Raw genomic sequence first — 20,263 nt, forward strand, 5'->3', positions numbered from 1 at the left:
AGGCAATGTAATTAAAACGTTTAGCTGATATTACAGAGTTATCTCCCTTTAGTGTTAGGTACCACCTTAATAAGACAATGAAATTCAATGAATTAGGAAAGTAAAACATTTGGAGTTCAAAACAATAGACATCTGTCTTAAAAATATGTTACGGTCAGTAACAGTCAGAGTCAAAAAAGGTTGTAAATATAAATTAAATAGAGACTCTCGAAGACCATATTTTATAAATGGCAAAAACAACACAATGACTGAAAAAAAGATATATTTTACTCTTTCACAACCTTTTGTTTATTGTTGGTTCACTTCAAGAAGGCAAGAGGTACAAAAGGACAACCAAATGTCTCTTATTTTGATTATTTTTGGGGTTGCTTTCTCATTTACATACCACCAAACAATCCTTTTTCATACAAGCAATTAACTACTAAGACTGTTAGAGGCTTATATCTTACTAAAAACATTGTTTAACACGTTGAAAAAAGTAAAATAAAAGAAAAAGCAAGCAAAGATTTATTTTCATTAAGTATGAAAATTGTTTGTGAATAAACTTCTTTACATTAAAATATATCCTACATGTTGGCCCCTTTAAACAGTGGCTAAACTTAAAAATATATACAAAAAGAAAGTACAGCTAAAGGTAAACAACATGTATTACAACATGAAAAATAAGACGCAGGGTATGCATATCATGATTTTTACGTGTGCAAGGACTACTACTAGTTTCTGCTCAAATTTCTGTGAATACCTTCACATGCGTATATATCTTCACGGCTACCGCTTTGGCGGCGTTAGCTCACTTCTTAAAAGCTTTATATTTTAGAAGGTGTAAGACCTGGATGCTTCATACTTTGTATATAGATGCCTCATGTTACGAAGTTTCCGTCAGTCACATGTCCAATGACCTTGACCTCATTTTCATGGTTTAGTGACTACTTGAAAAAAAAGTTAAGATATTTGGTAATGTTAAATTCTCTCTTATTATAAGTAATAGGATATCTATATTTGGTATGGTCGTACCTTGCAAGGTCCTCATGCCGTCAGACAGTTTTCACTTGACCTCGACCTCATTTCATGGATCATTGAACAAGGTTAAGTTTTGGTGGTCAAGTCCATAACTCAGATACTATAAGGTGAATATGTGCAACTGGCAGGTGTCATCTGACCTTGACCTCATTTTCATGGTTCAGTGGTTATAGTTAAGTTTTTGTGTTTTGGTCTGTTTTTCTTATACTGTATCCAATAGGTTTACTTTATGTGGTGTATGGAATGATTGTAAGGTGTACCTGTCCAACTGGCAGATGACATCTGACCTTGACCTCATTTTCATGGTTCAGTGGTCAAAGTAAATTTTTTTGTGTTTTGGTCTTTTTAGCTCACCTGGCCCAAAGGGCCAAGTGAGCTTTTCCCATCACTTTGCGTCCGGCGTTCCGGCGTCCGGCGACGTTAACTTTTACAAAAATCTTCTCCTCTGAAACTACTGGGCCAAATTAAACCAAACTTGGCCACAATCATCATTGGGGTATCTAGTTTAAAAAATGTGTCCGGTGACCCGGCCAACCAACCAAGATGGCCGCCATGGCTAAAAATAGAACATAGGGGTAAAATGCAGTTTTTGGCTTAAAACTCAAAAACCAAAGCATTTAGAGCAAATCTGACACGGGTAAAATTGTTTATCAGGTCAAGATCTATCTGCCCTGAAATTTTCAGATGAATCGGACAACCCGTTGTTGGGTTGCTGCCCCTGAATTGGTAATTTTAGGGAATTTTTGCTGTTTTTGGTTATTATCTTGAATATTATTATAGATAGAGATAAACTGTAAACAGCAATAATGTTCAGCAAAGTAAGATTTACAAATAAGTCAACATGACCAAAATGGTCAGTTGACCCCTTTAGGAGTTATTGACCTTTATAGTCAATTTTTAACCATTTTTCGTAAATCTTAGTAATCTTTTACAAAAATCTTCTCTGAAACTACTGGGCCAAATTAATCCAAACTTGGCCACAATCATCTTTGGGGTATTTAGTTTAAAAAATGTGTGGCGTGACCTGGCCAACCAACCAAGATGGCCGCCATGGCTAAAAATAGAACATAAGGGTAAAATGCAGTTTTTGGCTTATAACTCAAAAACCAAAGCATTTAGAGCAAATCTGACAGGAGTAAAAGTGTTTATCAGGTCAAGATGTATCTGCCCTGAAATTTTCAGATGAATCAGACAACTGGTTGTTGGGTTGCTGCCCCTGAATTGGTAATTTTAAGGAAATTTTGCTGTTTTTGGTTATTATCTTGAATATTATTATAGATAGAGATAAACTGTTTACAGCAATAATGTTCAGCAAAGTTAGATCTACAAATAAGTCAACATGACCGAAATGGTCAGTTGACCCCTTTAGGAGTTATTGCCCTTTATAGTGAATTTTTAACCATTTTTAGCTCACCTGGCCCGAAGGGCCAAGTGAGCTTTTCCCATCACTTTGCGTCCGTCGTCTGTCGTCGTCGTCCTGCGTTAACTTTTACAAAAATCTTCTCCTCTGAAACTACTGGGCCAAATTAAACCAAACTTGGCCACAATCATCATTGGGGTATCTAGTTTAAAAAATGTGTCCGGTGACCCGGCCAACCAACCAAGATGGCCGCCATGGCTAAAAATAGAACATAGGGGTAAAATGCAGTTTTTGGCTTAAAACTCAAAAACCAAAGCATTTAGAGCAAATCTGACACGGGTAAAATTGTTTATCAGGTCAAGATCTATCTGCCCTGAAATTTTCAGATGAATCGGACAACCCGTTGTTGGGTTGCTGCCCCTGAATTGGTAATTTTAGGGAATTTTTGCTGTTTTTGGTTATTATCTTGAATATTATTATAGATAGAGATAAACTGTAAACAGCAATAATGTTCAGCAAAGTAAGATTTACAAATAAGTCAACATGACCAAAATGGTCAGTTGACCCCTTTAGGAGTTATTGACCTTTATAGTCAATTTTTAACCATTTTTCGTAAATCTTAGTAATCTTTTACAAAAATCTTCTCTGAAACTACTGGGCCAAATTAATCCAAACTTGGCCACAATCATCTTTGGGGTATTTAGTTTAAAAAATGTGTGGCGTGACCTGGCCAACCAACCAAGATGGCCGCCATGGCTAAAAATAGAACATAAGGGTAAAATGCAGTTTTTGGCTTATAACTCAAAAACCAAAGCATTTAGAGCAAATCTGACAGGAGTAAAAGTGTTTATCAGGTCAAGATGTATCTGCCCTGAAATTTTCAGATGAATCAGACAACTGGTTGTTGGGTTGCTGCCCCTGAATTGGTAATTTTAAGGAAATTTTGCTGTTTTTGGTTATTATCTTGAATATTATTATAGATAGAGATAAACTGTTTACAGCAATAATGTTCAGCAAAGTTAGATCTACAAATAAGTCAACATGACCGAAATGGTCAGTTGACCCCTTTAGGAGTTATTGCCCTTTATAGTGAATTTTTAACCATTTTTAGCTCACCTGGCCCGAAGGGCCAAGTGAGCTTTTCCCATCACTTTGCGTCCGTCGTCTGTCGTCGTCGTCCTGCGTTAACTTTTACAAAAATCTTCTCCTCTGAAACTACTGGGCCAAATTAAACCAAACTTGGCCACAATCATCATTGGGGTATCTAGTTTAAAAAATGTGTCCGGTGACTCCGCCAACCAACCAAGATGGCGTCCATGGCTAAAAATAGAACATAGGGGTAAAATGCAGTTTTTGGCTTATAACTCAAAAACCAAAGCATTTAGAGCAAATCTGACAAGGTAAAATTGTTCTTCAGGTCAAGATGTATCTGCCCTGAAATTTTCAGATGAATCAGACAACTGGTTGTTGGGTTGCTGCCCCTGAATTGGTAATTTTAAGGAAATTTTGCTGTTTTTGGTTATTATCTTGAATATTATTATAGATAGAGATAAACTGGTTACAGCAATAATGTTCAGCAAAGTTAGATCTACAAATAAGTCAACATGACCGAAATGGTCAGTTGACCCCTTTAGGAGTTATTGCCCTTTATAGTGAATTTTTAACCATTTTTAGCTCACCTGGCCCGAAGGGCCAAGTGAGCTTTTCCCATCACTTTGCGTCCGTCGTCTGTCGTCGTCGTCCTGCGTTAACTTTTACAAAAATCTTCTCCTCTGAAACTACTGGGCCAAATTAAACCAAACTTGGCCACAATCATCATTGGGGTATCTAGTTTAAAAAATGTGTCCGGTGACTCCGCCAACCAACCAAGATGGCGTCCATGGCTAAAAATAGAACATAGGGGTAAAATGCAGTTTTTGGCTTATAACTCAAAAACCAAAGCATTTAGAGCAAATCTGACAAGGTAAAATTGTTCTTCAGGTCAAGATCTATCTGCCCTGGAATTTTTAGATGAATCGGACAACCCGTTGTTGGGTTGCTGCCCCTAAATTGGTAATTTAAAGGAAAATTTACTTTTTTTGGTTATTGTCTTGAATATTATTATAGATAGAGGTAAACTGTAAACAGCAATAATGTTCAGCAAAGTAAGATTTACAAATAAGTCAAACTGACCGAAATGGTCAGTTGACCCCTTTAGGAGTTATTGCCCTTTATAGTCAATTTTTAACCATTTTTCGTAAATCTTAGTAATCTTTTACAAAAATCTTCTCCTCTGAAACTACTGGGCCAAATTAATCCAAACTTGGCCACAATCATCTTTGGGGTATCTAGTTTAAAAAATGTGTGGCGTGACCCGGCCATCCAACCAAAATGGCCGCCATGGCTAAAAATAGAACATAGGGGTTAAATGCAGTTTTTGGCTTATAACTCAAAAACCAAAGCATTTAGAGCAAATCTGACACAGGGTATATTTGTTTATCAGGTCAAGTTCTATCTGCCCTGAAATTTTTAGATGAATCGGACAACCCGTTGTTGGGTTGTTGCCCATAAATTGGTAATTTAAAGGAAATTTTACTGTTTTTGGTTATTATCTTGAATATTATTATAGATAGAGATAAACTGTGAACAGCAATAATGTTCAGCAAAGTAAGATTTACAAATAAGTCTACTGACCGAAATGGTCAGTTGACCCCTTTAGGAGTTATTGCCCTTTATAGTCAATTTTTAACCGTTTTTCGTAAATCTTAGTAATCTTTTACAAAAATCTTCTCCTCTGAAACTACTGGGCCAAATTAATCCAAACTTGGCCACAATCATCTTTGGGGTATCTAGTTTAAAAAATGTGTCCGGTGACCCGGCCAACCAATCAAGATGGCCGCCATGCCTAAAAATAGAACATAGGGGTAAAATGCAGTTTTTGGTTTATAACTCAAAAACCAAAGCATTAAGAGCAAATCTGACAAAGGGTAAAATTGTTTATCAGGTCAAGATCTATCTGTCCGGAAATTTTAAGATGAATTGGACAACCCGTTGTTTGGTTGCTGCCCCTAAATTGGTAATTTTAAGGAAATTTTACTGTTTTGGGTTATAATCTTGAATATTATTATAGATAGAGATAAACTGTAAACAGCAATAATGTACAGCAAAGTAAGATTTACAAATAAGTCAAACATGACTGAAATGGTCAATTGACCCCCTAAGGAGTTATTGTCCTTTATAGTCAATTTTCAACAATTTTTATAAAATTTGTAAATTTTTACTAACATTTTCCACTGAAACTACTGGGCCAAGTTCATTATAGATAGAGATAACTGTAAGCAGCAAGAATGTTCAGTAAAGTAAGATGTACAAACACATCACCATCACCAAAACACAATTTTGTCATGAATCCATCTGCTTCCTTTGTTTAATATTCACATAGACCAAGGTGAGCGACACAGGCTCTTTAGAGCCTCTAGTTCGTAAATCTTAGTAACCTTTTACAAAAATCTTCTCCTCTGAAACTACTGGGCCAAATTAATCCAAACTTGGCCACAATCATCTTTGAGGTATTCAGTTTAAAAAATGTGTGGCGTGTTCTGGCCAACCAACCAAGATGGCCGCCATGGCTAAAAATAAAACATAGGGGTAAAATGCAGTTTTCGGCTTATAACTCAAAAACCAAAGCATTTAGAGCAAATCTGACATGGATAAAATTGTTTATCAGGTCAAAATCTATCTGCCCTGAAATTTGCAGATGAATCGGACAACCCGTTGTTGGGTTGCTGCCCCTAAATTGGTAATTTTAAGGAAATTTTACTGTTTTGGGTTATTATCTTGAATATTATTATAGATAGAGATAAACTTTAAACAGCAATAATGTACAGCAAAGTAAGATTTACAAATAAGTCAACATGACTGAAATGGTCAATTGACCCCCTAAGGAGTTATTGTCCTTTATAGTCAATTTTCAACAATTTTTATAAAATTTGTAAATTTTTACTAACATTTTCCACTGAAACTACTGGGCCAAGTTCATTATAGATAGAGATAACTGTAAGCAGCAAGAATGTTCAGTAAAGTAAGACGTACAAACACATCACCATCACCAAAACACAATTTTTTCATGAATCCATCTGCTTCCTTTGTTTAATATTCACATAGACCAAGGTGAGCGACACAGGCTCTTTAGAGCCTCTAGTTTTCTAATTCTATAAGCAATAGGTCAACTATATTTGATGTATGGAGATATTTTATGATCTATATGTCATTCGCACAAGTTTTATTTGACCTTCACCTCATTTTCACGGTTCATTGCTCAGTGTTAAGTTTTTGTGTTTTGGTCTGGGTTTTTTAATCTATAAGCAATACATTTGTTGTATGGAAGAATTGTTAGCTATTCATGTCTGCCTTGCATTGTCCATCTGACCTTGACCTCATTTTCATATTGTTCATGAATCAATGTTTAGTTTTCTTGGTTAATGTTAAGCTTATGTGACAGTTGAAATAAAGCTTTATATTTAGGACTATCAACATAATATCAGTGATTAGTAAAGAAGGCGAGACATTTCAGCGTGTGCACTCTTGTTTTATAGGGTTCAGAGAGAAAAAAAAAAGAAAAGCATTCTTGTTGAACCAAATTGAGTGCACCGCACTCGATCTTGTTTCAAATACATAATTAATATGAACAAACGGAGAAATAACAACATGCAGTCAGTTATATTCTTTTGTTGGAATTTTCAAAAGACTGTTATTGTTTACCAAAATATAACCACCTGAATCCCCCCCCCCCAGGCCCTCTTTTCTGTTTTTTTTTCTTTCTGCAAGGTCGTATTGCTCTTTTTTCGTTTATTTGTGAATTGAGTTCATTGTGTTTTTTAAATGTTACCGAAACGTAATGTTGTCTCGATTTTCTTTTGAAAAAAAACTTTTATAAAACGATCATTGCGAAGAAGTGTGAATCGGACACACGATTGGTTTGTTTGACAGATAAAATGCGATAATGTCTTCCTTTATTCTGCTTCCCATATTCATCGTCGTTCATAAGCAAAGTGTTGCATTATATTCATATTTAAGCAATAACTTAAAAAAAACTTGTAAATCAACGCCGACACCTGATAATTCTAAAAAGAACTGTAGTCCCCTACCTAGTTCACGAAGGATGTTCTAGATTCGCACTTTGTACACAGGATAAGAGTTAGGTTGTTCGTGGCCCTTGATTTGCGGTATGATCCATAAAAGTTTAGAAGCATTACTTTATTGCTTTTTTCATTCTAATAGTAGTTGAAAATTATTTACCTAAAGACGGACGAGAATAAATCTTTTGAAAAAATAAATTCATCAAAGCAACAAACACAAGACTTACAGCCTAGTCAATTTAGCTCTAAAATCACTCAACCTCCAACTAATTGCAACAAACTTTTATTAGTGCAAAATATAATATAGACTTGTACTAACAACATACTAAAACTATACATTGATATTATTTGCGGAAAAGGTTATTTCAGGTGAAATATGTGCTTTTTAGAGAAAAAATGGTGAAAACTCGTAAAGAAGAAAAATTATTATTTACTGTTGCATTTTTAGACCTAAAGCTTGTGGAAGACAGGAAACTTAATCTCAATAGACTATTATGTAGTCTTTTAGCTATTATTTTTCATATTGAAGTAATTTTGAGGTGAAATGAGTGATTTTTAGTGAAAAAAAAGTCGAAAACTGGAAACAAAGAAAATCCGTTGTTAATGGTTAATATTTTTGAAGTTTGATCTATATAGAAAAAGGAACATACTATTTTATGTTTATTTTATGAAGTCCTTTAGTTATCAGTATTACTATTTGGGTAATTTAGTTGAATATATGTTTTGAGACAGAAAACCCAATAACTGGAAATGAAACTAGAGGCTCTAAAGAGCCTGTGTCGCTCACCTTGTTCTATGTGAATATTAAACAAAGGACACAGATGGATACATGACAAAATTGTGTTTTTGTGATGGTGATGTGTTTGTAGATCTTATTTTACTAAACAGCTTACAATTATCTCTATCTATAATGAACTTGGCCCAGTAGTTTCAGTGGAAAATGTTATGAAAATTGTTAAAAAATGACTATAAAGGGCAATATCTCCTTAGGGGGGTCAATTGACAATTTTGGTCATGTTGACTAAATTTTAGGTCTTACTTTGCTGCACATTATTGCTGTTTACAGTTTATCTCTATCTATAATAATATTCAAGATAATAACAAAAATCTGCAAAATTTCCTTAAAATTACTAATTCAGGGGCAGCAACCCAACAACAGGTTGTCCGATTTGTCTGAAAATTTCAGGGCAGATAGATCTTGACCTGATAATTAATTTTATCCCATGTCAGATTTGCTCTAAATGCTTTGGTTTTTGAGTTATAAGCCAAAAACTGCATTTTACCCCTATGTTCTATTTTTAGCCATGGCAGCCATCTTGGTTGGTTGGCGGGATCACCCCACACATTTTTTTAACAATATACACCAATGATGATTGTGGCCAAGTTTGGTTTAATTTGGCCCAGTAGTTTCAGAGGAGAAGATTTTTGTAAAAGATTACAAAAATTTACGAAAAATTGGTCAAAATTGACTATAAAGGGCAATAACTCCTTAAGGGGACAACTGACCATTTTAGTCATGTTGACTTATTTGTAATCTTACTTTGCTGAACATTATTGCTGATTACATTTTATCTCTTTCTATAATAATATTCAAGATAATAACCAAAATCTGCAAAATTTCCTTCAAATTACTTATTTCGGGGCAGCAACCCAACAACCCGTTGTCCGATTCATTTGAAAGTTTCAGGGCAGATAGATTTTCACTTGATGAACGATTTTACTCCGTCAGATTTGCTCTAAATGCTTTGGTTTCAGAGATATAAGTCAAAATCTACATTTCACCACTATGTTCTATTTTTAGCCATGGTAGCCATTTTGGTTGGTTGGCCGGGTCACGCCACACATTTTTTAAACTAGATACCCCAAAGATGATTGTGGCCAAGTTTGGATTAATTTGGCCCAGTAGTTTCAGAGGAGAAGATTTTTGTAATAGATTACTAACATTTACTAAAAATGGTTAAAAATTGACTATAAGGGGCAATAACTCCTAAAAGGGGTCAACTGACCATTTCGGTCATGTTGACTTATTTGTAAATCTTACTTTTTTGAAAATTATTGCTGTTTACAGTTAATCTCTATCTGTAATAATATTCAAGATAATAACCAAAAACAGCAAAATTTCCCTAAAATTACCAATTCAGGGGCAGAAACCCAACAACGGGTTGTCTGATTCATCTGAAAATTTCAGGGCAGAGAGATCTTGACCTGATAAACAATTTTATCCATGTCAGATTTGCTCTAAATGCTTTGGTTTTTGAGTTATAAGCCAAAAACTGCATTTTACCCCTATGTTCTATTTTTAGCCATGGCAGCCATCTTGGTTGATTGGCGGGGTCACGCCACACAATTTTGAAACTAGATACCCCAATGATGATTGTGGCCCAGTTTGGTTAAATTTGGCCCAGTAGTTTCAGAGGAGAAGATTTTTGTAAAAGTTTACGACGACGGACGACGACGACGACGGACGACAACGGACGCCGGATGCCAAGTGATGGGGAAAAGCTCACTTGGCCCTTTGGGCCAGGTGAGCTAAAAATGAAATTCTTGTGTAAAATATGATGTGTACAGAAAAATTGTAAAAATAGAAATAAAAGATTCGGTTATTCATGGTTGTTCATGGTTAAAACTTTTAGCATAGGATCTTTATAGACAGACTTAATTATCTTATGTTTATATGAATATGTATTCAACTTGTTATCAATATCAATAAAAACAATTTGTTGTGTGAAATATTTTGTTTTACGAACTAATTACAAAATAAGAATGTGTCCATAGTACATGGATGCCCCACCGCACTATCATTTTTTATGTCCAATGGACTGTGAAATTGGGATCAAAACTGTAATTTGGCATTAAAAGTAGAAAGATCATATCAAAGGGAGCATGTGATTGGACTTCAACTTCATAAAAAAATACCTTGATTAAAAACTTTAACAGAAACAGGACAGACGGACGGGCTAATGAACGGACGCACAGACTAAAAAACATAATACCCCTAAGTTAGGGGCATAACAAATGAAAATTTTTAAATCTTGGTTACTTCCAGCTTGATTTTTAAAAACATAAAATTGAGAATGGAAACAGGAAATGTGTCAAAGAGAAAACAAGGTCCCTATAACCAGTCTTCAACATAGCAAGTAAATCCGGCACATGAACTAGAACTATCAACAACAAAAACCATAAATGTAAGACAAACTAAGGCTAGAGGTTCCTGACTTGGGATAAGTGAAATAATGTGGCTGGGAGAAAAACAAGTTGTGTGAGAACTCAACCCTCCCATAGTTTCTCTAGACAATGTAGAATTAATAAACACACAGTAAAACTCAGTTTTAAAGAAGTGTATTTTGTGGAAGTTTGAAATTGTTATCTTATGTAACTGTTATGTATTTATAGTTATTAACAATGTAGGTATAATAAACCCAAAAAATTACTGCCTTTGATTTTGTAATGTTAATTGCTGAAAGAGTTATTTTTTCTAGTGTCATTGCATCGTTTTTATTTTTTTGTGTATTTTTTCATTAGCTACTTTTTCAACATTTGAATTGCATAAATTCACAGTTAAACACAGACCAATTTAACTTAGCAAGCTCTATCAATAACCAGGTTTAATTTCAGATATGTAAGCTTTTTAATTTTTTGAACATACACTAGTTCACTGAATTGGAATGAAATGTAGATATTGTTTAAGACAATTTCAAGGGAAGCTTGGTCAATATGATTATAATTTTACCGCAAGAGCTTGAATTTAAATAGTAATTGTACCAAAGTTGTCCAATTTTGAATGTTGAAAATGAGATAAACCGACTGTTGAATGAATTGATGGGATCACTTCCTGGAAGAAGTGTTAATAGTAACAGCGCTTTTTGTGTGTACCCTGTAAACCTGTATGTGGTGGTCTGAAACATTAATCAAAGGAAAATGACAAAGAACTAACATGGGTTGTCTGCTGTATGAAATTTTATGGTCAAAGACATATATATGTATATAAAGAAAAGCATTACCAAGTTCCTTCTATAAGATATCTCATTGAATTAATTTAATCAAAGAAAATCAGCTTTAGCATAAGAACTGTGAAAAAGTGGGCGACTTCTGGCCAAAGATATTCCTGTCTAATCTAAAATTTTGTTAGTTCTTTAGTTTGCTTTCTTATTGAATTTAAAAGCCTCAAATCTCTCTTTATTAAATGAAACTATAAAAATATTTAAATAAAATACACCCAATGCCTAAAGAATATAAATGTTTAGCTTTTAAGGTCCACTAAACTTTATCAGTGATCTCTTGGTAGTATGTTTGAAAGCCATGATTTATTGTAAAACCTTCCACTCTAAAAACATTAGAAGATGTTGTATGATTGGCAATGACAAAAATGTCAACAAGAAATAACAATGATGAGGGTGTGGATGTCAAAAACTATAATAGCTCATCGTTAAAATATAAAAGTGTTTTGAATGGAAAAATAAATATGACAGACAGCGTACAATAACCACCATATACTAATGGGCCACTTACTTGAAGTTGTGGTAAAAAAATAAATTAACGTCTTTCAACTTTTTTTTATTTTTTTAATGGTCATAAACATGTGTTTCGAGGAGACCTCTCCCAACTAAAATTAACTTTAAAACACAGGGGTACATTTCTTTCAAAAACATAGTAAGATTTTGACATTGTTGGTTAATCTAACTTAGAAAACGTCTTCTGTTACATGTTGCAAACCATCACCATTTTGGAGAATTAGATCTTTGAATTGTAAAATAACAGAACACAATCTCGGTCTATATCTGTATTTAAATATACAAATTCTGAGACAGCAAAGTGATGCATTTGTAATATTATTCTTTTGAATTGAGATAATTATGCATTGTATTGTATTCCTTGAACTGTTTTAAAAAATACAGAACATTGGTTGTATAAACTTTTTTTCAACTTTGGCAAATAAGGGGAAGCAACTCATATTACCTTACTTTTACTACAAAATATTTTCATGAATTAAACCACTTTCCGCAAACTATATTTTTGTATAGTGTTAGTATGTTGTTCATAGATAGTAACAAACTTGTTTTTCAGAGAAAAAAAAACATTGTGTCGCAATTAGTTGCAGGTTGTTCACTAAATTGACTAGACTATTACAACGAGTATAACCAACTGATTGAATAAGTGCGAAAAGAGACAACCCAAAAACATGAGACAAATGTCTGTGATATAAGTATTGGTAGTGTTAAAAATCAATTTGAAAATTATTGTATTGGAAGTTGAATTAAATAAAATGTTTTTTTTTTTTAAATTGTCATTTGTTCTTTGGTTGTATTTTTCTTTACATGATGAAAACAATTAGGGTAATTAATAGTTTGTTTTTTTTATTTCAGTGATTGAACTATCATTTATCTGTAAGAATCAGTTATGCTACCTTTAGCTGTCCAATATTTTTAAGAAAGAAGAGAGCTATTCTTAAAAATATTGGACAGCTGAAGGTAACATAATGGTCTCTTACAGGGAAATGATAGTCCAATCACTGAAATAAAGAACAAGTGAAACAATAGAATGACGTCACAACAATGTTTTAAGTTGTAGTATAGAGTTGTGTTTCTGTTGTGTCATAGTTCTCGTTCTCCTCTTATATTTGATGTGTTTCCCTCAGTTTCAGTTTGTAATCCGGATTTGTCTTTTTCTCAATCGATGTATGATTTCGAAGAGCGATATACTACTGTTGCCCTTATTTGTATCAATTCATGAAACAAAATCATTTTTAGTACATGATATGAACAAAGAAAGTACCCGTACCAACAGTTATATTGCTGATCTACACCTCAAAGATAATACAGGAGAGTCTTCTGTAGAGGTAAAATCGTAAGCCTGCTATCATAATGAGTTTTTCTACACAAGAAAATGCATGTACCAAGTCAGGAATATGACAGTTGTCATCAATTCGTTTAATGTGTTTGAGCTCTTGATTTAGACATTTGACTTTTCTTTTTTGAATTTTCCTCGGAGTTCAGTACTTTTGTGATATTACTTTTTTTGAAACTAGACCGGAGGCAAGCAATTGGCATGTGCCAATGATATGTTATAATGAAAGTGCCATGTGCCTATGATATGTTATAATGAAAGTGCCATGTGCCTATGATATGTTATAATGAAAGTGCCATGTGCCAATGATATGTTATAATGAAAATAAAATCATTTCTGTAGATCTTTTTTTCTGTTTTTTTTTTTTTTAAATTTTATAGTGTTCAACACTACATTTTGTCGAGGTTGTTTGTATACAGTAGAATAAAGATATTGGGTATATGTCGAGACAATAATTTTTTTAGAGGTATGGTCTTAAAAGATTAAGGGTTTCTATATGGTCTACATTAATTGGTGGGATCAGTCATGTTATACTTATATGATGGAGGTTTAACATGTCTAGGACGGAAACATATTGAAGATTTGATATCTTTAGATGGAAACATAATGAAGGCTAAACATGATTAGATGGAAACATAATGAAGGCTTTTTAAAATATGTTAAGATGGAAACATAATGACGGCTAAACATGATTAGATGGAAACATAATGAAGGCTTTTTAAAATATGTTAAGATGGAAACATAACGAAGGCTAAATATGTTAAGATAGAAATATAATAATGAAGGCTAAATATGTTAAGATGGAAACATAATGAAGGGTAAACATGATTAGATGGAAACATAATGAAGGCTAAATATGTTAAGATTTAAATATAATGAAGACTTTCCGAATAATTTAAGGCTGTGAGGTTGTTGATACACATCAGAATTAAGACACTAAATGGGTCTATCAATGTCCATGCTACGTCTGTCTTTAAATACCCAAATGTTGCATAACACTTATCCTACCTCCATGACAAATATGTTGTTGTCCCCGCAGATAAAGCCCCGAACAACATCGTTTGTGTGTGTAAAAAACTCATTACATTAACTACTTGATAAACGTTTCAGATATTTACAATTCACTTGGAAACTCAACATATACCCTCACGACACTTACTAAAGAGGAAGTCGTGGAATATTATAGGTCTTTTCTGTGCTCCTTTGGAATTTCAACAAAAGAAATGGATCTTCCATCACTGTATTGGATATATAAACTACATAAGTGTCCTTACAAACAACGATAATTGCTGGGTCTTCCAAGTGCCCCACGAAACCTCTTTCTAAATTATTAACATCTATTTTATCAGCAATCAAAGCCGGGCTTCAACGTTATTGTGTAACTGCCTACTCTGGAGGTGGCGTGAATCAGATGTGGATATAAAAAAAATCCAAAGATCTTTTAGAGTACACACCATCTAACTCTCTTTCATCTTGCAATAGTATTAACACATTTGACTTTTCTACACTTTACACAAGTATTCAACATTCCAAACTAAAAGACAGATTGAGTTGGTATTGCTTCGTTTCATAAAAAACGGGCAACGTAGATACAAGTATCTTGTCTTTAGGGAGAGATAAATCCTACTTTGTAAAAGATCACTCTGATTCCAACAAAAAATTCTCTGAATCTGACATTATCAAGATGCTTGATTTCTTGATTGACAACATATTTGTTACGTTCGGAGGACGTGTTTTCAACAGACTGTCGGCATTCCAATCGGAACCAATTGTGCCCCTCTTCTTGCCAACTTGTATCTTTAATATTATGAGACTGACTTCATACAGGAAATTCTTAGGAAGAAATCCTTTAACTTTACTTTCCGCAATATAGATGATGTTCTATCACTAAATTTAGTAACTATGCTGAACGCATCTATCCAATCAAACTAGAGTCATAGACTATCGTTGATCATCTTCCGGGACGGCGAAAGCGAGAAAAGCAATCGAGTTGAGATGACCAATGCTAATCTGTTTATTGATGTTTTACTTTGACGACGTTGTCAATTTCATGTCAATTTCATTAGCAACGCCACGTGTCTCCTTAGTTTCAATTGATAATTTTCCATCTCAAGCGAGTAGCATGATATGAAAAATAATCACAAAAAAAAGATGAAAGGGAAAATGCACAAAATAGCGATAAATAAAGGATACAGCAGATACAGTACTAGTTAAGTCGGCGTCATATCTTGACTTGCATCTAGAAATTGACAATGAGGGTCGGTTAAGGAGGTTCGTGGGTATAAGATTTTCAGAAAAAAATTAAACATTTATTTTTCATTACAAATTTTATTTTACCTTTAGTAGTTGTTACTTTATCATATGGTACAAAATTCATTCCAAAAAATCAATTCGTGTTGGCTCTGGGTGACTTTTAAAATGTAGATATCATTGAAAAAGCTCCAAATTATCTCCCTTTGGTGCAAACATGCCATTTTTGGCATTAAAATTGAAATATCTTTTTTAACTCATCGGTGACCTATATTTTTTATTGTTGTTTTCGAATAAGCTGTACATAAACTAAATAATTGTAAAATTTAAGCGATTTCTGTAATGAAGTTCTTCTTTTATTTAGATATTACTGCTATTTCTCCTATTATTTCAACAGAAAAAAAAGGACATTAACAAAAATGTATGCTTCTTTCGAAGGCAGATTGTGAGCGTAAATGAACGTTGACCCCATTTTTTTTAATTTCATTTTTCTATAAGTATAAGATAAAGTTCGTTCATAGAAAAATATAGCGAAATCCTATATTAAATTTAAAAAATTGATTTAGACCCGCAAGCCCCCGTTAAAACAAAACTTTACGACAAAAGAGATGATTTCAGCTTTCCAATTGTGAACTTTCCATTTCTTAGTAGCAACATTGCAGCAGCACCTGCATACGGGGTATATATCTCCATATTTATACGATATTCCCGTGCTTGTATTTCCTATCATGATTTTCTTGATAGAGGGTTGCTACTCACAAGGAAGCTATCAAACCAAGAGTTCCAAATTGGGAAGTTGAAATCATCCCTTCGTACATTTTACGGACTCCATCACGAGTTGGTTGACCGTTATGGAATAACCGTTTCACAGATGATATCGGATATGTTCCTTACGTCGTAACTACATTGTACAATCCCCTTCTCTTTCATTTCATGAATGTGACCTACCGAATTAAACTATTTACCGGACTTGTTATCACATAAGCAACACGACGGGTGCCACATGTGAAGCAGGATCTGCTTACCCTTCCGGAGCATTTATGTTGTGTCATGTGTACTATTGTTTGTCTGTTCGTCTTTTTCATTTTTAGCCACGGCGTTATCAGTTTATTTTCGACTTATGAGTTTAACTGTTCCTCTGGTATCTTTCATCCCTCTTTTCTAAACATGTTTAGGATGGAACCATTATGAAGACTAAACATGTTTAGGATAGAAGCATAATGAAGGCTAAACATGTTAAGGATAGAAAAATACTGAAGGCTAAACATGTTTAGAATAAAAACAAGATGAAGGCTAAAAATGTTTAGAATGAAAACAAGATGCAGACTAAACATGTTTAGAATGAAAACAAGATGAAGACTAAACATGTTTAGAATGAAAACAAGATGAAGGCTTAACATGTTTAGAATGAAAACAAGATGTAACATAACGGAGGTTTAACGAAGATGGGATTAGAATGGGGACTTAACATGTTTATGATTTGCTCTTAATGAAGGATAAATATGTTAAGGATGGTAGCATAATAGAGTTTAACTTGTTTAGGTTTGGAACATGTTTAAGGCTAAAGACCATGACAAAAAATGGAAAGTTCACAAAAACCACTAAATATACAATATGACGATTTGAACAAGGTAAGTGATCTGTCCTGGTTTCTTTGAAGATACGTACGTATCTTCTTTTTTTTCCAAACTACCATATTATTGATTAAAATAACGTGCAAACGAATTGTTGGAAACTTGATATGAAAAGTGACATTTTTGGACCAAAAAGGAAAACTAGATAGAAATAGAAACTAGAGGCTCTAAAGAGCCTGTGTCGCTCACCTTGGTCTATGTGACTATTAAACAAAGGAAGCAGATGGATTCATGACAAAATTGTATTTTGGTGATGGTGATGTGTTTGTACATCTTACTTTACTGAACATCCTTGCTGCTTACAATTATCTCTATCTATAATGAACTTGGCCCAGTAGTTTCAGTGGAAAATGTTATTAAAAATTTACAAATTTTATAAAAATTGTTGAAAATTGACTATAAAGGACAATAACTCCTTAGGGGGTCAATTGACCATTTCGGTCATGTTGACTTATTTGTAAATCTTACTTTGCTGAACATTATTGCTGTTTACAGTTTATCTCTATCTATAATAATATTCAAGATAATAACCAAAATCTGCAAAATTTCCTTAAAATTACTAATTTGGGGGCATCAACCCAACAACAGGTTGTCTGATTTGTCTGAAAATTTCAGGGCAGATAGATCTTGACCTGATAAACAATTTTACCTAGTCAGATTTGCTCTAAATGCTTTGGTGTCAGAGATATAAGCCAAAATCTACATTTTCCCTCTTTGTTCTATTTTTAGCCATGGCAGCCATCTTGGTTGGTTGGACGGGTCACGCCACACAATTTTTAAACTAAATACCCCAATAATGATTGTGGCCAAGTTTGGTTAAATTTGGCCCAGGAGTTTCAGAGGAGAAGATTTTTGTAAAAGATTACAAAAATTTACGAAAAATTGGTCAAAATGGACTATAAAGGGCAATACCTCCTTAAGGGGTCAACTGATAATTTTAGTCATGTTGACTTATTTGTAGATCTTACTTTGCTGAACATTATTGCTGTTCACAGTTTATCTCTTTCTATAATAATATTCAAGATAATAACCAAAATCTGCAAAATTTCCTTCAAATTACTTTTTTCGGGGGCAGCAACCCAATAACCGGTTGTCCTATTCATTTGAAAGTTTCAGGGCTGATAGATTTTCACTTGATGAACAATTTTACCCCATGTCAGATTTGCTCTAAATGCTTTGGTTTCAGAGTTATAAGCCAAAATCTACATTTCACCCCTATGTTCTATTTTTAGCCATGGCGGCCATCTTGGTTGGTTGGCCGGGTCACACCACACATTTTTAAAACTATATACCCCAAAGATGATTGTGGCCAAGTTTGGATTAATTTGGCCATGTAGTTTCAGAGGAGAAGATTTTTGTAATAGATTACTAAGATTTACGAAAAATGGTTAAAAATTGACTATAAAGGGCAATAACTCCTAAAGGGGTCAACTGACCATTTCGGTCATGTTGACTTATTTGTAAATCTTACTTTGCTGAAATTTATTGCTGTTTACAGTTTATCTTTATCTATAATAATATTCAAGATAATAACCAAAAACAGCAAAATTGCCTTAAAATTACATATTCAGGGGCAGCAACCCAACAACGGGTTGTCTGATTCATCTGAAAATTTCAGGGCAGATAGATCTTGACCTGATAAACAATTTTACCCCGTCAGATTTGCTCTAAATGCTTTGGTTTTTGAGTTATAAGCCAAAAACTGCATTTTACCCCTATGTTCTATTTTTAGCCATGGCGGCCATCTTGGTTGGTTGGCGGGGTCACGCCACACATTTTTTAAACTAGATACCCCAATGATGATTGTGGCCAAGTTTGGTTTAATTTGGCCCAGCAGTTTCAGAGGAGAAGATTTTTGTAAAAGTTAACGACGACGGACGACGGACGACGACGGACGACGGACGACGACGACGACGGACGACGGACGACGACGACGACGGACGACGGACGACGACGACGACGGACGTCGGACGCAAAGTGATGGGAAAAGCTCACTTGGCCCTTCGGGCCAGGTGAGCTAAAAATGTACAAATGAAAATCAATTATCTATAGCAAACCGGTTTATGATGGTCAATTTAGAAATTTAGACATTATAAAGTAACTAAATGGTTTTAACTGCCTCATGAAAAAGTGAACTTAGATGGATGTGGCTTTCCTTAAATGTATCTTTTGGCCATAAAGCGCCTCTCCTCGACTGTTTCGATATTACCTTCCTTGGATCTTCCTATATTGGGCATTGAACGTTCCTGATGAAAGCAAATTCAGAAAAGACCTTCAGAATTTTTCATTAAAAAAAAGTACTCGACATGGATTGATTCTGCTGCTGGAAAACTAGTACTTCCCAATGGTATCAACAGTATTGAAGTCAGTGGTTTCTAATTGCAATAGTCATAACCAAATGCGTCCGACACGATTTCTGGATTTACTTTTCATCGGGAATGGTCAAAGCCGAATTTTGAAAGCCAAATATGTATAAGAACAGAAACAGTTGAAGAGCTATGTGAGTGAACAATTAAAGATGACATAAAAGGTCAAACCCATTTCAAAGTGTCATGTAGAGTTATAAAAAAACTGCAAAACAAAACAAAATATTATAAAACACAGAAATTGCTGAAAAACATAAAAATGACCGGACTTTTGTTTCACTTTAATTTAGTCTTTTTGAATTTAAGACAATAGTTCTTTCCATTGCTCGAATTTCATAAATCGACTATGAATATAAATCAAGAAACTTTAGGAATTGCACAAACTCCAATTGGGGCGAAACTGGGTGCGAAGACAGGGCGAGCCTCTCCTACTGTGAATGAATTCCCGTCATGCGAATCCTCATGCACTCAGTCAAAATGTCACAACCAGGAGTAGGACACAATCGGTAAAACTTACAGATTAGACTACTATTCTTGTATCTAAAGATCTAAGACTACGATAAGCAACAAAGACCTTGACGAAATCCGTCGTCCTTGTCCACATTGAAGTGTCCATATTGATTCAGGTTAAGGGCATACTGAGGACAAATATTGAACAGCGGGATACTATTT

The sequence above is a fragment of the Mytilus galloprovincialis genome, chromosome 8, assembly GCF_965363235.1.
Source record: "Mytilus galloprovincialis chromosome 8, xbMytGall1.hap1.1, whole genome shotgun sequence".
Lineage (NCBI taxonomy): Eukaryota > Metazoa > Mollusca > Bivalvia > Mytilida > Mytilidae > Mytilus > Mytilus galloprovincialis.